This window comes from Chiloscyllium plagiosum, unplaced genomic scaffold (assembly GCF_037043375.1).
Source record: "Chiloscyllium plagiosum isolate Xiang-an unplaced genomic scaffold, Cpla_swu_hap1 HiC_scaffold_70, whole genome shotgun sequence".
Classification (NCBI taxonomy): domain Eukaryota; kingdom Metazoa; phylum Chordata; class Chondrichthyes; order Orectolobiformes; family Hemiscylliidae; genus Chiloscyllium; species Chiloscyllium plagiosum.
The window spans coordinates 268,889-292,760 of record NW_028270209.1 but is presented as its reverse complement, the minus strand read 5'-3'; the positions used below and the strand labels follow the sequence as shown (position 1 = coordinate 292,760).

General features: G+C 42.0%; 1 non-coding gene across 1 annotated transcript; it reads right to left on the bottom strand.

Annotated features, from left to right (window-relative positions):
* Window positions 1-2,889: 2,889 nt before the first annotated feature.
* On the bottom strand, window positions 2,890-2,973 carry trnas-cga (transfer RNA serine (anticodon CGA)). The gene has a single exon. It is a non-coding gene; the product is annotated as a tRNA-Ser (tRNA).
* Between the last annotated feature and the right edge of the window lie 20,899 nt (window positions 2,974-23,872).

Below are 23,872 nucleotides of genomic sequence, written 5' to 3'. Positions count from 1 at the left end.
GCATAACATCCCTGGAAGAATGCTCAGAGGATGCTCTGACGGATGTTTTCACGGACACCTTTAAGATCTCCCTGAGTTGTGCCATCGTTCCAACGTGCTTCAAGTCACTATCATTGTCCCTGTGCCGAAGACGTCTTCAGTGTCCTGCCTCAACGACTGCCGCCCCGTTGTGTTAACACTCATCATCATGAATTGTTTCGAGAGGCTCTTGATGAGACGTATCAAGACTCTGCTGCACTACTCTCCTCCCTTACTGGAAACTCTGTAGTTTGTGTATCGTCCCAATCGCTGAACACATGATACCATCTCTGCAACCCTCCATCTGGCACTCACCCACCTAGAAAGAAGGACATCTACGTCAGATTGCTGTTCATGGAATTCAGTTCCACACTTAACAGTGTCATTCCTCAGCACCTGAATGGAAAGACGTGTCTGCTGGGCCTGAGTGTCTCCTTCTTTGACTGGATCCTATACTTACTGACTGGGAGACCAGTGTCAGTCCGGATAGGGAACAGCATCTCCAACAGCATCACACTGAGCACGGAACGCCCAAAGCTGTTGCTCGGTCCACTACCTTTCATTCTGCTTTCACGTGGCTGTGCACGATGTCCAGCACATATTATATAAGTAATTCGCTGTTAACATGACGATAGTGGATCTCATCAACAGGACCGATGAGTCAGCATACAGAGAGGAGGTGCAGCAGTGAAAGTACTGCTGCCGAGACAACATCCTGTCTCTAAAAGTGCATTAAACGAAAGAGATGGCTGTTGACTTAAAGACGGCACAGAGCCATCACACTTCGCTTAACATCGATGTTTCCCCCATGAAGATGGAGAAAAGCAACACGTTTCCTTGCGTCCATCTGGTGGGTAGTCTCACCTCATCCCCCAACACAAGCTACATATCTAAGAAAGCAAAGCTGCGTCTCTAGTTCCTGAGTAGGTTGAGGAACGCCGATCTCCCACATGCTGCCCTCACCACGTACTACAGAGGGTAAATTGAGAATGTCCTGAGCAGCTGCATCAATGCCTGCTTTCGGAATTGCACCAGGTCAGGTCGTAAGAACCGACAGGTGATAGTGATGATAGCTGAGAATGTCAGCGGTGCCTTTTTCGCTGCATCAAAAAATGTGCAACCCGAACTGCATCCGCAAAGCTAACAGCATTTTGGACGACCCTGCACATCTTTGATTCAAATTCTTTGCACTCCTACAATCTGGCAGAAAATAGAGGAAAATTCAGTCTCTTACCGCTAGACTGTACAATTGCTGCTTCCCCCAAGCCTTCAAGCTTCTCAACACTGTATGATCACACTCTCTTCCATTTTCAGTTTCTGGACGAGTTTTTTGAATGGCAGATAAAACAATATTTTTTTAATGATCATTCATTGTTAAATTGTGATTTGTCCACCATTATCTCGATTGTCTTTTCTTGTCAGGAATTACTGCACAGTCTCACAGGTATGGCACTTTTTATGCACTTCATGCCGCTCTGTGTATGACTGTACTGTCGTGTAGACTGTGTTCAAATGGTACACTGGTCCTGGAGGAACGCTGTTGTTGTCCCAGATATATATGGTAGAAGTCACAAATAAAGCTACTCTACGCTCGCTCTACATTGCTCTACTCTCACTTATCTCAGTCTAAGGCCTAAAATAATCATGAGAGTTTTACCTGGATTTCCGTGAACATGATTTACCGCATCCACTGCTCCTGGTGTGGTCTCCTCTACATCAGAGAGACCTACCGCAAAATTGCGGACCGGTTCAGGGAATATCTATGGTCTCCTTAGCTTTTCCCAGTCTATACTTAATGGCAAGGTTCTGGGAAGTGTTGCTGAACACAGAGACTTTGGAATGCAGGTTCATAATTCATTGAAAGTAGATTCGCATATCGATAGGATGGTGAAGAAGCTCCTTGGTCTTCTTTTCTTTATTGGTCAGAGCATTGAGTACAGAAGAGGGGAGATTATGTTGCGAGTATACAGGACAATGGCAAGACCACGTTTGGAATATTGTGTGCAATTCTGGTCTCCCTCTTCTCAGAATGATGTTGTGAAACTTGAACAGGTTCCCATAAGATCGACAGAGGTGTTCCCAGGGTTGGAGGATTTGGGGAGAGGCTGAATAGGTTGAGGTTGTTTTCCCTGAAGCATCGAAGGCTGAGGGGAACCTTTATAAGTGTTTATGAAATCATGACGGACAGGAATAGGATAAATACAACAGATCTTTTCCCTCGGATGGTGGAGTCCAGATCGAGAGGGCTTTCATGTTTATGGTTAGACATGAAAGCTGTACAAGGAACCTAAGGAATAACATTTGCACGCAGAGGGAGCATGTGCATGATATGAGCTGCCAGTGGAAGAGATGGAGTCTGTTAGTCACCTGGAGGATACTATGAATAAGAAGGGTTTAGCGGGATATTAGCTGAGTGCTGGCAAATGGGAATAGAGTAGGTGAGGATATCTCGTCTGCATGACAATGTAACTGAGGGTTCCTTGCTCTACATTTGTATGACTCTGTGACTGTATTAGTCTGGAATAATCACAAATTGTGGGTCTGAAATATTATCTCAAATTGTCTTTCAACAGATCGTAGAAAGTGAGGCATTCATCGCCGACAGTTACATGTTTTGTATTGCTTCTTACTTTGCTTCATTCCGGCCCACGCATTGGAATTTCGCAACAACTCATCACGTGTGTCGACCCTCATTCATGTTGTTGGCTTTCTTTTGTTTCGACATCTCGTTTGTTCTTTCAAATGCCTGGGCCATTTTGAAATTACTTCAGAATCTTTACGTTCGAAAATCGATTTTAAACTAAACGCCTCGCTCAAGCTTTTTGATATGCGAAATCCCAAGTAGAAAGCAGTGGATTTCAATGGACACAACGCTGTGAGCAAGATTTGAACCTGCGTGGGGAATCCCCCGTAGGATTTCGAATCCAACGCCTTAACCACTCGGCCATCAACAGCCGCTTTGCTATTTTGTGCTTTCATCATAAAACACCGGAATCCATGAAATAGCTCAGATGTTGAAAGAACAATTTATCAAGACACAAAGATTTCGCCAAAACCTTTGCAGTGACCCAGGTGAAGGTTACATTCGTCGGTTGACCAGCTTTCACCGCAGCCTGGATTCTGACACAGATGAACTTGTGAGAATGTTTCTTCGTGGAGTTATAGAGTCAAGCACTTTGCACCACAAAGGATTTATTTGCCTCATTGCACATGATCGATTTTGACTCACTTGTCCAACACCTGGTGTCGAAGTGGATATGCTAATAAGTTTTAATATTCAGGCAATTTGGTACCAGAAACATTCATGCTAAATACCTGAACACTGGCTTACATTCGAAAAAAAATCGTAATTAGAACGAATTCGGAAACGATTGACAGTAAAGGTTCCAAGAATGAAACTCTTAAGTTCTGACATCAGGTACAGAACTTGTGAGCGCAAGAGGGGAAGATTGACCAAAGATTTGGAACTGGAAACCGTTTTGACTGAATCATTTGCATTCTTTTTGCGTGGAAACTGATCTTTTGTTCTAACTTGACCATGCTGGACAGATATCCTAAATTAATCTCGTCCCATTTTCCAACATTTACCCACATCCCTCTAACGGTTGTTACTCATATTCCCATCCAGATGCTATTAAATTTTGCAGCTGAACCCGTCTCTACCACTTTCTCTGCCAACTCATTCTAGACACGCCTGAAAAAGTTGCCCATTTGGTCTCTTTTAAATCTTTTCCCTCTCATTTTAAACCTAATCTTTCTAATTTTGCACTCCCTCGCCAGCAGGAAAGCAGCTCTTCTGGTCACTCTATCTATGCCCGTCATGATTTAATACAGAGCAACGAATTGACTTTATCATACTTGTCAGGTGGGAAAGGTCTGTAGATTTTTCTTCCAAGGTAACAATTTGAAAACTGATTGATGTAGAAAGTCCGACGTACAGAATTGTAGAAATGCATCTTGGTGTCGTTTTAATAAGTCATTGAAGTATAGCAGCAGTTACAGAAATCTGTTGTGAAAGCTGCAGAATGACAACCTTTCCACCTGAAGGACTTTAGGGCACGAGAAACGAGTCTTATTTCCAATGTACGAGAGCTCGGTTATACCGCACTTGAGTACAGTATGAGGAATTATAATCCTCAATTTAGGAAAGTTACTATTGCCGTATGAGGAATGCCACGAATGTTAATTAGCCTTGGCAGCATAGATTGGCGTTTATCCTGTGAATTGAAATTGGGCAAATCCTGCCTGAATATTTTTTACCATTTCAAAACATGAGAGGTGATCTCATTGAAAGCTGCAAAATATTTGAAGAGATAAACAGGATGGTACAGTTAAATTGCGTGTCATCACTGATGAATCCAGAAGAGGCTGGGCACAAGTTTAAATTTAAGCATTGTGATTTATGCCCACCGTGAGGATTATTACATTTTAGTCTTAGTCTTGAGAGGTTTCGCTATTCTTCACTACTGTGAGCCGTGGATATTTTGTATTTGAATGCCTTTTAGTTGTGTTTCTTTGTTTTCGAATTAAGAAAGGCCTTAAGCTTTATGTGGTTATGCCTGTACAAGGCTTACAAGTGTTCAAGGGTCCGTGATCAAGAAAAGTAGTGGAGTAGGCTTTCCAGTATAAATCGTCTGGACTTTTGCAATTACCCTTCATACACTCCAGAGTGAACCTTCTCCGTTGATAATAATATCTGTCGTACTAGGGTCTTCCATAGGTCCCAAAAACACATTTTTGCGATAAAAATAATTGAAATACTTTTTTTTTCCAATTTTGTCAGTATATATGAAGACCACGTTCAGATAACATTGACTGCATCTCAAAAATCATCACAGAATATTGCGAAACAAAGCAATCTCCGCCCTTTCATAACGCAATTATACTTTGGAGCACCTGAAGTCAGATGGAGATAAAGACCCGATTGGATTGAAGACAAAGTTCATAGAATCGCAAAATTGTTAAGGCGGTAAAAGATGCCATTTGCCATATCATAGACCATAAGGCATAGGAGCAGAAATTATACAATTAAGCCAATGGGTCTGGTCCACCATTCAATCATGGCTGATCAATTTCAAACTTTGTCTCCCACATTTTCCTTTCATCCTTGATTCCCTTGATACACATTAACGTATCTATCGCAGTCTTAAATATACTCAACGAACTTGACTCTGTTTGGCAATGAATCACCTTCATACACCACTCGCTGACTGAAGAAGTTTCTCCTTCTCCCCGCCCTAAAAGGTCTTCCCTTCGTCCCAAGGCTGTGCACTCGATTACGATCTCTCCCAAAATGAAAACATCTTTCCAACATCTACTCTGCCTTGGCCATTCAGTATTTATTGCGTTTGAATGAGATCCTCCCTCATCCTTCCAACCTTCATCGTGTATAGACCCAGAGTCCTCAAACTTTCCTCAAATGTGAAGTATTTCCTTCCGTGGACCATTCCTGAGGACCGATTCAGAAACGTGCCTGTTTGCAATTGTTAACTCAGATTCATTGCCTCATGAATGTCTCCTGATTTTTCGTCCTAACTTGTCACACTACTACTATCAATATGATCACCCAATGCCCACTTGAATGCCTCATTATTTTTATTTTACGACATTTGCATCTAGTGGATCCCATTCCCTAACTTCTCATTGTTGAATTTAAAACATTCATTCAGTGGATCCTTATGTGGCTGGCTATGTTAGCATTTGTTGTCTTTCTCTAATTGTTCAGAAAGTATTGAGTTTCAACGAGAACTGTGTGGATCTGAACTTACATTCCCAACATAATGGACAATGGCGAATCAAATGGTAAAGATATGGCAGGTACCTCCGCTCACCAGTATGACAGCCGAACGGAAGAACCATTGCCAGTATTGAAAATAAGCGTTACTTCAAAAGATTGCCTGAAATTTATGGACAGATGCCCGTAGAGTGAAGCAGACATTGAAAGGATGTAGTTTTATACTTTTTAAACCGAAGTACAGACTTGTAAGAAGGTTTTATTCTGAATAAACTGGGTTGAGCATCTAGAAAAGTAAGCCTTTCTACATTCTAGTTCAGTTCATTCTTTTATTCTATTCAACACAAAGAACAAAATGTCAAGCAGGCCTGTTGTCATAAATCGGACGTTGTGAGTGCAAAATGCTTCATTGAAACATTGCTCTGTTTTCTTTTTCCCTGTGCATGAACTTCTATTGCTAGATGATGTAAGATTCGCCCACAATCCAAACATATGCAGTTTAGCAGAACTGACCATGCAAAATTCCCCACAGTGTTCAAGCATGCTTTGGTGAGGTGCATTTGTCAGGTGTAAATATAGGATAATGGAGAAAGGGGAATGCTAATGATTGGGTTACTCTTGCAGTGTTGGTGTGGACTTGTTGGGCCGAAGGACCTGTTTCCGCACCTTAGTGATTCCATTTTTAAAAAAGGTGCTAATTCTGGCTCACATGCATCTGTACATATTCATCATGCTACTAATTTCCCCCACCCACCCCACCAAAATGGCAGTCCACTAGCGCGATGTACTGCGTGCATATAAGTAGCAAAATGCTGAACTTTAAGGAAGATATATACTATAAAACGAAACGTGGTTTCAAGAATGCGGGGGGAGAGATATTATGAAACTTAACCAGAGTCGCCCAACTGAAATGATGTTCCTGCAATCAAAAAGATCGGTTTCAACAGATTGAAGGACTGAAATTCGGAAATTACTTCAGTTCAACAAAGATTGCGCATGAGATCGTTTCGCATGTGCATGGTGTAGTTCATGAACGGTGATTGTCTTTTTTATATCAGTGAATGGGGAAGATGCAGCCTTTCCAATCCTTGATTACCAATTTCTGAGGTGCAGTCAAAATGTTTGCACTTTGCACCACGTGCATAAGATTGAATGGATTGGAAGTACACCTTGATTATTTGTGACAAATGTTTGATTCTAAAGTGAAGATAATTTTTTTCTTTTCAGAAACAAATCTCATGCAACCGAGAAAAAGAGCTTCGAAGGTTCAACACCAGAATAGGAGTTGAACGTGAGTCCAGTGGGAAAGGCGCTAAGGGATGAACACTGGACCGACAGGGCACGACAATTGCAGGCGTCTGTCAATGTCAGATAAAGCATATTGCTTGAACAACTTTGCAATGTCCTTCAACTGTAAGGAACTGAACTAACGTTTGATTTCATTGCTACCTACCCAATTACAGCCTGGGAATCATCTATAATGGCTTCCCCTGATCCGCACAATTAACTGTCATGACTCAACAGGATCGAAATACGGCCTCACGATTCATCATTTACTTTCGTCTCTTCAGCATCAGTATCCGAAAACAAAGCACTCGTTTTCTTCTGAAGCTGTTAACTCTCAGCTACACTCCCTGTCCAAGTCAGTCGCCTCCAGCATATTTGTATACAGAGATCGAAACTTTAAATTTCGGAGCAGGAGTTGACACTTCAACATTAATCTGTCATTCTATATAACCTTGGTTAAATATCTACCTGCTTACCATGTTCCTGTTTTCTCTACACGCCCTCTGAATCTTTTGATATCAAATAAAATAAATGTATTTTCCCATATATTCGGAGATTTGGCCTCCACAACGTGTTGTGGTATCGAATTACGGAGGTGTCCTCTCTGAATCAAGAAGTGTTTCTTCATGTCAATCCTAGTTGTTCCACACACTATACTAAGTCTGGAAGTCCTCGTTCTATACTCTGCAATCAGGCTAAACATCCAGCTACTCTCTCTATTCCTGCGAGAATTTTATTTATTTCAATAAGGATCCGTTCCATTTTTCTAATGTTTAGTGGAAATATACCCAGCCGAAACAATCTCTTCTTAAATGACAAGACTGCCATTTCCAGTGTCAGCTTGGTGTTGGCGCTGGACGACCTCTCCACCTCTTCCTTTTTGAAATCATTTTGCATAAATTCATGCGAATTCACACTGTACTGCATCAGCTTGCTTGCACATGCAATTTTTCTAGAGTGTCCTTCTACTTCGTTCTATCTTCTTCACAACTCACAACCGCAATTAGTTTTATTTTGCAGCAATATGCGGTTAATCAACGCTTCAGCTAGAAAGAAGACAAGTTGATTCCATTCTATTTCTTTTTCCAAGCCAATTCATATCTGTAAAAGAATATTCCACCAAGGTTCAAGTCTTGCAGTTTTCCCAAGTAACTTCGCCATGTGAGACCGGATCAAAAGCATTCTGAGAATCTTTGTCATTACCAGACAATCATCTGCGATGAAGTTTCCTGCTCCTCAAAACAGGGAAGGAATGGCGTGAGTTGAATGTGAAGGAACTTGACAGAATGCCGATATGAAACTGGGCGGAAGACAACGCATCACATTGAACTTGGAGCATGGGTGATAATTTGTCAGTGTATACTTGGAAGAAGGTAAGAACACACAAACTTTAAGAGACAGAAAAAAGTGCCAACGTTTTCAAAATGAAGAGTTCACAGGCTGCCATGTCAGAACTACTTGACAATGACAAATATGTTCCTGATCATTATTTTTAATGTTGGTCAGCATGGGATAATCAGTTTGATTCAAATCAACGCCTGTACAATTTGGCACAATAAATGATTTTCCTGTGTGTAAATGTATGGAAATCTGTATAATCACATATAAAGAAGATGTCACGATAAACTTATCGCTTCAGAACGATGTTACAAAATGCTATCGTTGACTTTCTCAATATGAATAGTGCTCCCGATTTTTTCAGGGACTACCTTTCCAGAATAGGTGATCTATGAACTACACTGCTCAGTGGGATTGAACACATCTTAATATATATCTTTGGCCCTGTTTTATCTTTGAATCTCCTACGGTGTCATCTTTCATCACTTCAATATTCTCTTCGACCAATGCCACCAATAATCCTCGTTTCCTTGCTTTCATATCTTTTCTGAACACCCAGGAGTAATTAACAATCAATTCTACTCCCTTAGCCGGTCGATTTATGTTGACTTTTTAGACCTTCAACTGGACCACAGCTGGCTAACTGAATCAAATCTGCATTGGGAGTCGGACATCAGGTAAGACATATGTGAACCAGAGTATTCACTTTTGACCACGTCTTGAATTCATTGAAAACTGTCAGAGAATTTCAAACAGTTCTTCTCTTTTGAATAACATCTTGAACTATTGACAGATGACTGATTCTGATGTCAACTCACATTACTCCTTTGAAGGTGAGAGAGACAAAAGATTGAAAATTATCGTAATGCTCAGAAAATCTGGCAGTATTTTTCAAATCGAATCGAAGTTTATCAGCTGAAATGTCGAGCCCGCTTTTGATTCCATGGTGCTGACAGCGCTGCTGTGCATTTCCAGCAATTATAAATCATTTTTGTGTGAAGCTGAAGGATGGCCGTTGAGATTTTGTTTGTCTGGTGTGCATCAGCAGCGTTACGAGCAAACTAACCGAAAATCCCTTGCTCTTTATCTGTGAAGACAGCCATAGGATGATAATTCAGGTTTTATTTTGCGATGTTTACGTTTCAAAATTCTAAAAGTTCTCCTGTCTCTGTCTGCAATAGGCAAATATTTGGTTTTCCATTAATTCCCTTTCCATGTACGTTATTGTTGATTCCTGGAGTATATAATTCTTAACTGTGCCCTCAGTTCATGTTTCACCTAACTTTCATATGTAATATACTTGCAGCTTATAAATAATGGCATATGCATTAAAACTACTAAAAACTGCATAATTATATATTGTTAATAAGATGCTACTTTCGGATTTGCAGAATGAGCGTATTATCCCCTAATTATTGACCACATGTATTAAGGCATTCTGTGTCATCGCAAATCCGTTTCAATGCCAGCGATTCCTCACATCCTGAACTGTCAAAGAGCCTGAATTGTGAAACATGTCTATACATTTCATTATTTCATTCGCTTCCTTTTTCTCTGTCTTGTTATCCACCCTGAATCGCTGTCTGGAATTTAAAAGAAGTCCCTCACGGGTAGATCATCGTAATCACAGTTTTTTTTCACAATTTGATTGCTTAACTGTATGAAACGTGGAGCAGCAAATACTCCTAGGGATTTGCTGTTATTGCATTCAATATCCCTGCCGGATATTGCAAGACTGGGATAACACGAGAGTAGTAGTTTTCAGCTGAAAATTTATTCTCAAATATCTTGTGAAATTTCATTTTAAATCACCTACCATGAAACATGAAAAAAAATGTTAAAGCGATATATCCGACTTTAATTCGTCAATCCCTGAGGCAGCTATAGCTGATAGTCATGCGCCATCAAGGAGGCAAATCATGCATATGTACAGAGATAATATAGCCTTTATCAGGATGGTGGTGATATGATGAGTATATGGAAAAGTATTAAGGCCATCACCAAAGAGACACAGCATCAAATACTTGTGCTCGTGATACCCACCTCCCAGATGAGTTGAACAACATCTGTGCATGGTTTGAGGCATGAAATGATGTGGAAGCAAGGAAGCACGGCCCCAATGAACTGGTGTTGTGTCTTCTTAGGACTGACGTGAGGAAAACTCTACGCTGAGTAAACCCACGTAAGGCTGCTGGACCACATATCATCCCTGGCAGATTGCTCAGAGGATGTACTGACTTGCTGGAGGATGTTCTCATGGACCTCTTTAAAATTCCCTTGAGTTGTACCATTGTTCCAACATGCTTCAAGACCACTACCAATGTCCCTGTGCCGAATCGCTTTTCACTGTCTTGCCTCAGTGACTTCTGCTCCGTTGTGTTTACACTCATCACTATGATCTGTTTCGAGATGCTCATCATGAGGCATATTTCGACCCTGATGCCCCCCCACCCCATCCTCGTTCCACACTCCGCAGTTTGCATATCGTTCCAGCAGCTTAACAGATGATGCCATCTTCACCACCCTGCATGTGGCCATCACCCACCTGATTAAGCAGGAGACATACAATCAGTTTACTGTTCATTATCTTCAGTTCTACATTCACCAGAATCATTCATCAGCACTTTTTTGGAAAGCTGAGTCTGCTGCGCTTGAATATGTCCCTCTGTAACTGGGAATCTTCAGTCAACCCGGATTGGGAACAGCATCTCCAACAGCATCACACTGAGCTCCCTGGGGCTGTGTGCTCCAGGGTGATCGCCGTGCGTTCAGGCGACTGAGCATTGATGTCCAGCTCAAATTATATTATTTAGTTCACTGTTGACACGTCGGTACTGGCTCTCAGTAGCAGGAGCGAAGAGTCAGCATACACAGAGAAGGTCTGGGGCGATTGGACGAATGCAGTGCCAACAACCTGTCTATGAACACGGGCAAATCGAAACAGATGGTTGTGACTTCATGAGAACTCAGACGGATCAGTCTCTGCAAACATGTCGACGTTTTGCCGGTAGAGATTGTGAAGAGCACCAAATTTGTTTGCATGCATTTTTCAGATTATCTCACCTGGTCACTCAACACCAACTTTATAGCCAAGAAAGACCAGCAGCGTCTCCATTCTGTGTAGGCTGAGGACATCCCATTTGACATTTCATTTCGTCACCTTCGACAGATGGTTAATTGAGAATACACTGAGCAGTTGCATCAATGCCTGGTTCGGGAATTACATCTTCGTGAATCGTAAGACCCGACAACGGGTTGTGAGGAAAGCTGAACTTATCATCGAAATCTTCTTCTCTCCATGACAGACATGTTCACCGCACACTGCATCGGCAAGGCCAATGGCATTGTGAACGGCCCACAAATCTATGATTAAAGGTCTTCACCCTCCTGCCATCTGGCAGAACATACCACAGCATTGAATCTCTCACGGCCAGATTCTACAAAGCTTTCTTCACACAAGCCTTCAGAATTCTTAACATTGCATGATTACTTTCTCTTCCAATTGCAATTTTTGGACGATATTTTGAAATTCTGCTGAAACAATATTTAATTAATGATCATTCACTGTTACACTGTAATTTGTCCACCATTTTCCCTATTGGCTTGTCAGGAATTACCGCGCTGTCTGGCATCTTTTTCAATTTTTACGCACTTTATGCTGCCCTGTGTATGTTTGTACTGTCGTGTAGCTTCTGTGTGGAAATCGCACCTTGTTCCTGGAGCAACGCAGCCTCATTTTTATTGTTCCAGTTGTATACAGTAGAAATGATAAATAAAGCTTATCTACTCTCTATATACCGTACTCTACTGTCTGTTATCTCCATGCATGGCCCCAAAGAACTATTGCAACCCACCAGAGTTTTATTTGGATTTCCTAGAACATGATTTACTGCATCCATTGCTCCTAAATTCAGGACCGGTTCAGGGAACATCTATGGTCGGCTCTGCTTTTTCTTGAGCAACAGTCAATGGCAAGGTTCTGGGAAATGGTGCTGAACAAAGTGACCTTGGAGTGCAGCTTCATAATTTTTTGAAAGTAGAGTCGCATGCAGATACGATAGTGACGAAGGTGCTTGGTATTCTTCCGTTATTGGTCAGTGCATTGAGTATAGGAGTGGGGAGACTGTACGCAACACTGTATAGGCCACTTTTAAAATATTGCGTGCTATTCAGGTCTTCTTCCTATCAGAAGAATTTTGTGGAACTTGAACAGGTTCATAAAAGGTTCACAGGTATGGATCCAGGTTTGGAAGATTTGAGCTGTTAGGAGAGGCTGAGTAGGCTGGGAGTGTTTTCACTGGAGACCCAAGACTGTGGGATGACTTTTAAGAGGTTTATGTAATCATTTCGGACACGAATAGGATAAATATAACAGTTTTTTTTTCCCTCGGGTGGTGGAGTCCACAAGTAGACGAATATATTTTTGGTTCGAGGCAAACGATGCCCAAGGAACCTAAGGGACAACCTTTCCATGCAGAAGGAGGTATGTGCATGGAATGAGCTGCCAGAGGAAGTGGTGGAGGCTGGTACATGCAATGAATTTATAAGCCAGCTGGATGATTCTATGAACAAGAAGGGCTGAGTGGGATATAGACCGACTGCTGGCAAATGCGAATACATTAGGTCAGGATATCAGGTCGGCGTGGACAAATTCGACTCAAGGGTCTGTACGCCGATGCCTTAATCTCTCAGTCAATGCAGCTGAATGCCAAGTCAGAAATCTTCATGGTAAAACAATCGACTCCATAAAACAAATACTTTGTTTGAAGAACAAATGGTAGAGACGCAACGATTTCGCCAAATCCATTGCAGACACCCAGATGAAGGTCACTTTTGCAGGTTGACAGGCTTTCATCGCAATGTGGATTCTGACACAGCTGAACTTGAGGGAATGGCTCGTCATTAGAGTTATAGAGACAGGCAATCTACACCACACGTAAACAAGTCCTTTGCCTCAGTGTGTGCGCACTTGCAATAAATTTTGACTCAATTGTCCAGCACCTGGTTGCGAAACGGATATGCAGCTGAGTTTTACTATTCCGTGAAATATGTTATCTGAATTATACATTCTGTGTACCTAAGTACGATGTACATCAGAAAAAAGATATCCGAATAAGAAAGAATGCAAAATGGATTTACAGGAATGGATGCAAGAATGATACTCTTAAGTTCTGACATTATGTAAAGAACTTGTGAGCATAAGAGAGGAAGATTGACCGAAGATTTGTAACTGGAAACTGTTTTGATGCAATCATTTGCATTCTTTTTGCAGTTGTTCAAGAGTCATCAAGTCATACAGCAATACAGCACGGAAAGTGATCCTTTGCTCCAACTTGACTATGCTGGACAAATATCCTAAACTAATCTGGTCCCATTTTCCAACATTTGGCCCACATCCCTCTAAAACCTGTTACTCATATATACATAAATATTCCATTGAATGTTGCAGTTTTACCAGTCCCCACCACTTTCTCTGGCAGCTTATTCTAGGAAAAAGTTGCCTTTAGGTCCCTTTTAAGTCTTTACCCTATAATTTTATACCTATGCTTTCTAATTTTGTGCTCCCTCACCAGCGAGAAAATATCTTGTCTATTCACACTATCCATGTCGCTCATGAATTAATAAATAGCAAATATTTGGCTTAGTCATACTTGTCAGCTTGGAAATGTGTGTAGATTATGTATTTGAATGTGGCAGTTTGAAAACTGATTGATGCAGTAAGTCTGATGTAAAGACTTCTAGAAATGCATCTCGACGTCATTGTTAATAAGTCATTGAAATCTCGCGCCAGTTGCAGCAATCTGTTGTCTCAGCTTCAGAATGACAACCTTTCCAGTGGAAGGATTTTAGGGCACGAGAAAGTAGTCTTATTTCCAAGGTATGGTAGCTCGGTTTGGGTATGGGTACTTGTAATCCTCAATTTAGGAAAGCTACTATTGCCGCATATAGAATACCACAAATATTCATTACCATTGACTCCAAAGCTGGGCGTTTGTCCTCTGAGTTGAAATTGGGCAAATCTGTCATTATGCATTTTTGCAATTTCAAAACATGAGAGATTATCTCAGTGAAAGTTGCAAAATATTTGAAGAGATATACAGGATGGTGCAGTTAAGTTGTGTTCTCTCATTAATGAATCTGGAAGCAGGTGGGCACAATTTTAAACAAGGTATTCTGATTCATTACCTCGATGAGGATTATTTGATTTTAACGTAATCCATGCGAAGTTTTGCAATTGTCCACTGCAGTGAGACGTGGATATTCGGTCTTTGAGTGTCTTTAAGGTATGTTTGTTCGTTTTTCGAAATAACAGCAGCCTGAATCTTCATGTGGTTGTGCCTATACAACGGTTCGATGTGTTCGAGCACCCGTGATCATCTTAAATAGCGGAGCAGGCTTTCCAGAATAAATCAGCTACTCGTCCTCTTCTGTCCTTTCACCATTAGCCAGTGGACACGCGAAAGATGAGACATTCTCTCTCTCTCGTACAGGCTTCTTCCATTGTTCCCAAAATCACATTTTCATGGATAAAATTAATTTTAAAGTTTTCAATTTTTAAGTGAAGGAAACGACCATGTCTCATGCGCTTAAAAACTGCCTTGTGGACAGAAGTACAGACTTCTGCTAACATTTATTGTTTGTCAAACAAACCTATCTCTGCGCTTCCATAAGGCAACTATATTTTGGAGCACCAGAAGTCAGACGGAGATAATGATAAATTGTATTGAAGACACAGTTCATAGAATCACAAGATTATTATGACGGAAAAGGACACAATTCGAATGTTGATGACATTAAGGCATAAGAGCAGAAATTATGCAATTAAGCCCATTGAGTCTTCGCCACATTTCAATCATGGATGTTTAGTTTCTCAACACTCGTGTCCTGCCTTATGCACGCTATTCTTGATTCCCTTGATACTCATTAACCTATCTGAGTCTTAAATATACTTTTTGACCTGGCTTCCATATCCTTCCGTGCAAATGATTTCCCTTGATTCACCAGTCGCTGGCTTAAGACGTTTCTCCTACTCTCCGTTCTAAAAGGTTTCCCTTTATGCCAAGGCTGTGCACTCGGTTAGGAATCTCTACCAAAACTTAAAATACCTTTCTAACATCTACACATCTCCTTCGCTCCATTCTAAAATGTCTTCCCATTATACCAAGGCTGTGCACTCGTTTAGGAGCCTCTCCCAAAAAAACAAATACCTTTCCAAGATCGACACTGCAATAGTCTTTATGTTTGAATAAGATTCCACTTCATCCTTCCAAACTACATCGAGCATAGATCCACCGTCTTCAAACATTCCCCAAATGTGAAGTTTTCCATTCTGAGGACAATTCTAGCGAACACCGTCTGAAACATGCCTGACGGCAATTGTTAAATGAGAATCACTACCTCTGAATGTCTCCTAATTTTCGCCTTAATTTTGCACACTATTTCTTTCTGTATAATTACCCGATGCTTTCGAATGCCTCCTCGCCAACATTTTCATTTTCCACAGCGAACACTGTCGAAAAATATTTATTTAGTGCTTCCCCTATCTCCTCTGACTCCACACACAATTTCTCACAAATTTCCTTGATTGTCCCAAATTTAACTCTCGTCATTCTTTTATTCCTGACATACCTATGGAAAGCCTTAGGGTTAACCCTGATCCGATCTGTCAACAAATTCTCAAGTCTACTCCTGGCTCTTCTCAGTTCTCTTTTTAGGTCTTTCCTGATTTCGTTGGAATCCTCGAGCACTCTAACTGAGTTTTCACATTTTGTCCTAACATAAGACTTCTTGTTCTTCTTGACCAGGGATTCCACTTCCTTAGTAAACCACGGCTCACGCGTTCTATATCTTCCTCCCTGCCTGACAGGTACATACTTATGTAGGACACACAGGAGCTTTTCCTTGAATAAGCTCCACATTTTAATGTGTTCACCCCCTGCAGTTTCCGACCACATTCTACCCTTCCTAAATCTTACCTCATTGCATCGTAATTTCCCTTCCACCAGCTGAAACTCTTGCTCCGTGGAGTACACCTATCCCTTTCAATCACGAAAGTAAACCTGAGAGAATTGTGATCGCTGTCTCCAAAGTGCTCACCTACTCCCGAATCTCAAACCTGGCCAGGCTCGTTACCCAGTACTAAATCGGAATTGGCTTCGTCCCGTGAAGGCATGCCTACATACAGTGTCAGGTAGCCCTCCTGCACACACTGGGCAAAAACTGACTCATCTATAGTACTCGTACTGTAGTGATCCCAGTCAATATTTGGATATTGTCTTGAGTGTTTCAGAGTTTTTCATTGTCCCAGAGTCCAGATGAAGTTTGCATTCCTCACGTACGTGAGTGAGAATTCTTTCAATATCTCAGATCAGTTCCTGTCCCGAGAACATCAGAGTCAATGTTCCGCCCTCTACTCGGTCCGACAGTTCACACTTCTTCATTCTCCTCTGATTCCATTTCCCAAAGAGTTTCTCAAGATTTCCAAAGCTGGAGCCTAAATTATATGGTTTGCTTCCTAAACATTTTTTCCAACTGCCAACTGACAATATTTTCACAGTATCTCTTCACAATCGTCTGGCTTGCACCATGTCCAGGGATGAGAAGTCCCGTTTGGTGGAGAGATTCCAGAGGCTGGTGAGTTTTACTTTGGAACAAAGATGGTTAAGTGGCAATTTCCTGCGGTTGTTTGTAATGATGGGAGAGGGAGCGGTGGGGAATGAGCACTTTGACAAGCAGGAGGAAGTGTTGCCACTGACCCGAGTCCGTGAACAGAGGACAGGGATTAAAGGAATCTAATGAAAAGCAGCACTTCTGCTCAGGACGTTCAATAACAACTGCAGAAACCCGATGTGCGGAGGAGTGTATCTGGAAAGAGAAACAGGGATAGTGTTTTAAATATGGAACATTTCTGATGAAGAACTCGAGTTTCCCATGTCTAATCAAATTACCAGCCTGGTTTGCAAAAAATAGGTTTTCTAAACTTTGAGCGAAAAGTGTTTCAGCAGGAAAGCATTCATAACGTAGTCAGCAGGATTCGAACCTACGTGGGGAAACCTCAATAGATTTCTAATCCATCGCCTTCACCACTCGGCCATGACTACAAACAGCGCAGCAGAGTTGAGCAATGACCAAATTAGCCGTGATCTCATTGAAAGCTCTTGCTGACTTGATGAACGAAATGCTTCCATCTCCTTTCATACCTTTGCTGTCATTTGGAAGGTGCGAGACACTAATGTAAAAGAAGAAAAGAACAAAGGTAGGAAAAGATATTTGCAGCCAAACTGAGTCAAAATTATGTATTGAAAGGAAAATCATACTTGGCAATTTGCAAGATCTCTTTGCGAACATGACCAGCAGAGGTAAGCAAGGGAGCTATTGATCTGAGTATTCTCGGATCTGAAGCAAACAAAGGTTAGTGACATATTCATTTCTTTTTCTGGCGAACGAAATGATCTTTCCTGATGGTTACAATGAAAGAGATGGTTCCCAATAAAAGAAAGAGATTAAGTCGCATTAGATATATTTCAATGTGACACGATTCATTTTCAGTCCCTAATTACCCCAGATATGGAGGGGGTGAGTTAGTTTTCTTCACTCTTCAACTCCTCAGCACGGAGGTACAAACATGAAACCGCTCGAGATGGAGTTCTTGAATTGGGAACCAGAGACACTGAAGAAACTAGGCAAAAGTGAGGACTGCAGATGCTGGAAACCTGACTTTCGGTCAGAGTGATGCTGGAAAAGCACAGCAGGTCAGGCAGCATCCGAGGAGCAGGAAGGTCGACGTTTCTGTTGCCAGTCTTGCTGCGTTCCGCAAACAATTTTCGTTTTTGGCTCAGATTTCCAGCAACTGCAGCTATTTGTTTTTTGTTAACCTTCATAATGTTTTGGACAAAACCAATGACCTGCCAGCATCGGAAAATCGGCAGAAGTACTGGTACACCGATATGTTTGCTGAACAATACAACCATTCCATGAGCGGGAATATGATCCGGGCCACGGTGCTGAGAGGACTGAATCCTCACAAGTAAATAACAAGACAAGGCGATAGATACTATGGTATTTGGTGTAAATAAAACACCCTGTCTGAACATTTTCGTTGCAGATTATTTTCAACTTGTTTTCGAAGATTTACAAAGTGGGAAAAGGCCATTCCGTCCGTGTGCATTGCGACTAATCAGAGAGCCATCTATTCTAATCTCAGTTTCGAACTTTGGCCCAAAGTCTCGTGTGTTCTAATGTTTCAAGGTCAAATGTCAATGAGGTTATCCTATGTTCTTAAATGGCACAGTAATGGGGTAGAAGTATGATACTTCCACAACGAATTGTAACACGTTTGAGGAACTCATGCTCATTTTCACCCACAGAGGGAGACACACAGGAAAATACCCCCAAACTGACGGAGGTGTCCGTTGTGGAGAGCTGGAATTTGAAATGGACAATAGGAAAAATGCAAGTTTTAAATGCGGAAGCACAGAGGCGACGTCCCGACAAGACTTCATCGAGGAGCGTCAACGGAAATCACGGTGAAAGTGAAACATTCCCCTCGGGGGCAGGAAGGACACAAACCTGCAATCCTCTGATCCGAAGCCAGACACGTTATTCATTATGCCACTGGCCCAAGAAACAAGCCAGGCGTTGGCAGAATGTCGATATGTAATTCCATGGACTTTCACGGAATCAGAATTAAAAAGGTGAACAAGCAGCGAAGATAATCACCAACTGGAAGTTTCCAATTTGTGAAGCAGTGCCTTTCACTGGAAAAGGAGAAATATTTGTCCTCAGCTGCCTGCTTCAGGGTCGCCTCCTTCTCTGCTGGAAGTTTCCATCGTTTTATTCACAGTCACGACGCGATTTCATGATCCACTCCAGTGAAAAAGTGTCATGGTGTCGTCCAAGCAAGACCCTGCAGAAACTCAGCGAGAGACCTCCGGTCATTTCGAGCTCAGGATGTGAAATTAGACGAGATGCGTGACACCTTTTATTGGCGCCGCCACTTCACTGCAAATTAGCGGCTCAAAACGAGCCGTTGTTAGCATCAGCTTGATTTGTACCTTCCTGCAGTGCATTTGCGAAACAACATTAGATAGCTCCCATCCGGCCCAGCTGACTTATCTATTTTCACACTCTGCAGTATTTCTAATATCTCTTCCTTGTGAACCTCAATCTCTTCTCGTCTAGACGAAAGTAGCTCTGTATGTTCCTCGCCAACATTTTCATTTTCTATAGCGAACACTGTCGAAAAATATTTATTTAGTGCCTTCCCTATCTCCTCTGACTCCACACTCAACTTCCCACTATTATCCTTAATTGTCCAAAATTTAAGTCTCGTCATTCTTTTATTCCTGACGTACCTATGGAAAGCCTTAGGGTTAACCCTGATCCTATCTGCCAACAAATTCTCATGTCTACTCCTGGCTCTTCTCAGCTCTCTTTTTAGGTCTTTCCAGATATCGTTGGAACTCTCGAGCGCTCTAACTGAGTTTTCACATTTTGTCCTAACGTAAGACTTCTTGGTCTTCTTGACCAGGGATTCCTCTTCCTCAGTAAACCACGGCTCACGCGTTCTATATCTTCCTCCCTGCCTGACAGGTACATACTTATCTAGGACACACAGGAGCTTTTCCTTGAATACGCTCCACATTTTAACGTGCTCATCCCCTGCAGTTTCCTACCCCATTCTATGCTTCCTAAATCTTGCCTCATTGCAGCGTAATTTCCCTTCCACCAGCTGAAACTCTTGCTCCGTGGAGTACACCTATCCCTTTCAATCACGATAGTAAACCTGAGAGAATTGTGATCGCTGTCTCTAAAGTGCTCGCCGACTTCCGAATCTAAAACCTGGCCAGGCTCGTTACCCAGTACTAAATCGAAAATGGCTTCATCCCTTGAAGGCATGTGTACACACAGTGTCAGGAAGCCCTCCTGCACACACTGGGCAAAAACTGACTCATCTCGTACTGTAGTGATCCCAGTCAATATTTGGATATTGTCTTGAGTGTTCCAGAGTTTTTCATTGTCCCAGAGTCCAGATGAAGTTTGCATTCCTCACGTACGTGAGCGAGAATTCTTTCAAAGTCTCAGATCAATTCCTGTCCCGAGAACATCAGAGTCAATGTCCCGTCCTCTACTCGGTCCGACAGTTCACACTTCTTCATCCTCCTCTGATTCCATTTCCCAAAGAGTTTCTCAAGATTTCCAAAGCTGGAGCCTAAATTATATGGTTTGCTTCCTAAACATTTTTTCCAACTGCCAACTGTAAATATTTTCACAGTATCTCTTCACAATCGTCTGGCTTGCATCATGTCCAGTGATGAGAAATCCCGTTTGGTGGAGAGATTCCCCAGGCTGGTGAGTTTCACTTTGGAACAAAGATGGTTAAGTGGCAATTTCCTGCGGTTGTTTGTAATGATGGGGAATGAGCACTTTAACGAGCAGGAGGAAGTGTTGCCACTGACCCGAGTCAGAGAACAGAGGACAGGGATTAAAGGAATCTAATGAAAAGCAGCACTTCTGCTCAGGACGTTCAATAACAACTGCAGAAACCCGATGTGTCGAGCAGTGTATCTTGAAAGAGAAACAGAGATAATGTTTTAAGTATGGTACATTTCTGATGAAGAACCCGAGTTCCAAAATCTAATTAAATTACCGGCCTGGTTTGCAAAATAGGTTTTTTGAACTTTGAGCGAAAATTCGCCCAGCAGCAAGTCATTCATAGCGGAGTCAGCTGGATTCGGAACTACGCGGGGTAACCTGAATGGATGTTTAACCTACCACCTTAACCACTCGGCCATGAGTACTGACTAAAAAGCAGAGTTGAGCATTGACCAAATCAGCCGTGATCTCATTGAAAGCTGTCGCTGACTTAATGGGCGAAATGCTTCCATCTCCTCCCCTAACTCTGCTGTCAATTCTAAGGTGCGAGAAACCAATGTAAAAGAAGGAAAGTACAAAGTTCAGCAAAGATATTTGCAGCCAAACTGAGTCAAAATTATTGATTGAAATGAAAATCACACTTGGCAATTTGCTAGATCTCTTTGCAAACATGATCAGCAGAGCTGATCAAGAGAGGTATTGATCTGAGTGTTCTTGGACCTGAAGCAAACAAAGGTTAGTGACATATTCATTTCTTTTTCTGGCGAAGGAGCTGGTCTTTCCAGATGCTCACAATGGAAGAGATTTTTCCCAATAAAAGACGGCAAATAAGTCCCATCTAACGCTGACACCACTGTGAGTGCTGCTGTTTCACAATGCCACAGAGTCAGGGTCAATTCCCGCTTCAAGCAACTGAATGTGTGGAGTTTGCACTTTTTCCCCGTGGCTGCGTGCGCTTGCTCTGGTTTTCTCACACAGTCCAAAAATGTACCGGTTAGATGAAATGGCCGTGCTAAATTGACGGGGTTAATGGAGAGGAATGCATTTGGGCTGGGGCGGGTCGGTGTGGAGTTGCTGGGCCGAAGGACCTGTTTCCATATTGTAAGTATTCTAATCTACAGTAATCAATGACCAAGGTATGGCGCACGTTGTTCGATGTTGCATATATGACTTTTCAATTGTTTTTCTTCAAAGCTTATTTACAATTCAAACGGGAGTGGAAGAAGGGAAATGAATCTCTCCCATAATTCTTGCCTTCTTTTAGCATTCACAGGTGGTATTTTTTCTGTACTTTTTTTTTACACTGTGGTTACTGTTCATGTTCTTGTAAGCTTCACCGGCTGGTTTCCTCTTTCCTCAATGTTCCTCATCTCTACCCAAACACATTTTCCATCCTTATCTCCTGAATCAAAGTAATCTCTAACCATTGCATAATTGCCACGGAAACTGGGCTTTTCACACGCCTGTGTATGTCATTTTCCAATATTAATTGATCGTTTACTGTTGCAATTGCGCATGAGCAGAAGAAAACAGAATAGAGGCACGTGGTCCTGGGTTTCAAACGCACATAATCACAGCTAAAACGCAGATTACTGCACACAATGCGATCACGGAAGCATGCACCGAACCGTCAGGAAGCACACAATAAGTACAATGCTGGATGTCATGTCAGGAATAGGACCAGAAACACAACAGAAATACGTCTCTTGTGTACTATTTTGGACGTATTTCTTAATGAGCTATCGTGTTTTACATATGTTCCATCCGGAGTTACCTCACACAAGGAAGTAACCAGTGCTGCAGACGGTCATATAATCCGAGTTCCAAGTACCGGAGTCAGAGACACTCAGTGCCCTGTGTGTACCTACAAGGAACAGCTGTGCATGGGGTTTACAGGGTAACTGAACTGCATGAATGCAGCTCGATGGTCGTCTGTCTGCTTCTCCTCTATAGTTTTCTGTGCAGTCCCTGCGTGCAATCTTGTCAACTATGTTTGTCCGGCACAAGATGGGCATTGGTCACTTGTCTCTGAGAGAGGCTGTTTATGTGTTGTCATAATTCCGAGTGTAAGGAGGAATCTGGCTGCCAGTTCCCAGAAACTTACTTTAATAAATGGAAGCGTGCTTTTTAACTTGCCGCGTGGCATATCCTCGTTGCGAAGTTCGTGCACTGCGAATCACGTTGCGGGACAATCCAAATTTGGCAAAGAATTTGTGTGGCAGTCACGAGTTGCCACGACCAGAAATCCACAGTAGCAATATGGACAAATGTCAAGAACTACAAATTCGATTAGAGCAGCACACGTTTTATGTGACAGGGCAAACAGAAGGCAGTCAGAAGATTTCTGGGTGTAGGGCAATCACCCAAGGTACCTTTTCATATGAAAGTCTGTGCATCAGTAGAATCTGGGACCCAAGTAGTCTATGTTGGTTATTCATATTCCAGACAACTTGTGTTGTTCCCCGTCTACTCTGAAAGTGAATAGACATAGTTATTTCACCGTTATTTCGAAAGAAGATCCTGCATTGAATCTGTTCGCCGTGTTTTGATGCTGTGGCGAAAAGGTGGGCAATCGCGATGTGAAACGTTGCTATACTTTCATTTACTTCATTACTGCCCTGGTGAACGAGAAAGGTGATTGACTCTCTCGATCAGATGGGGGCACCAGCGCATTGATGGCCGAATTTAATCACGGATATAATTGGAAATGTTCACTTTTAATGGTTCGTTGTTGTTCTGTTTATTTTTTAAGATATTTGAGCACTTTCTGGGACTTGGCAATACACAAAATCTCCAGTAGTTTTGGAATTGACTCGCTGTTATTTGTGCGAGCAGTTCATGTCAGAGACGACTCACAGTGCCTCACAGACAGCACTTAAGCTTCGGTGTGTCTGATCATGGTACTGCCTTTTCAGTTTTGATTCTGTTCCACTTTAAGAGCTGTCAGTTTTTGGTTTCGCTGGAGAGCAAAGTGGGTAATGCGATATGTGAGGTATTTTTCTTCAACCAAAATCTTTGATGGCGAACTTGGAAAAGTGTCAAGAAGAATGGTCATTGGCAGCAAATATCCGAAATTAATCCATACATATCTGCCAATATTTGTGCCATATCTCTCCGAGG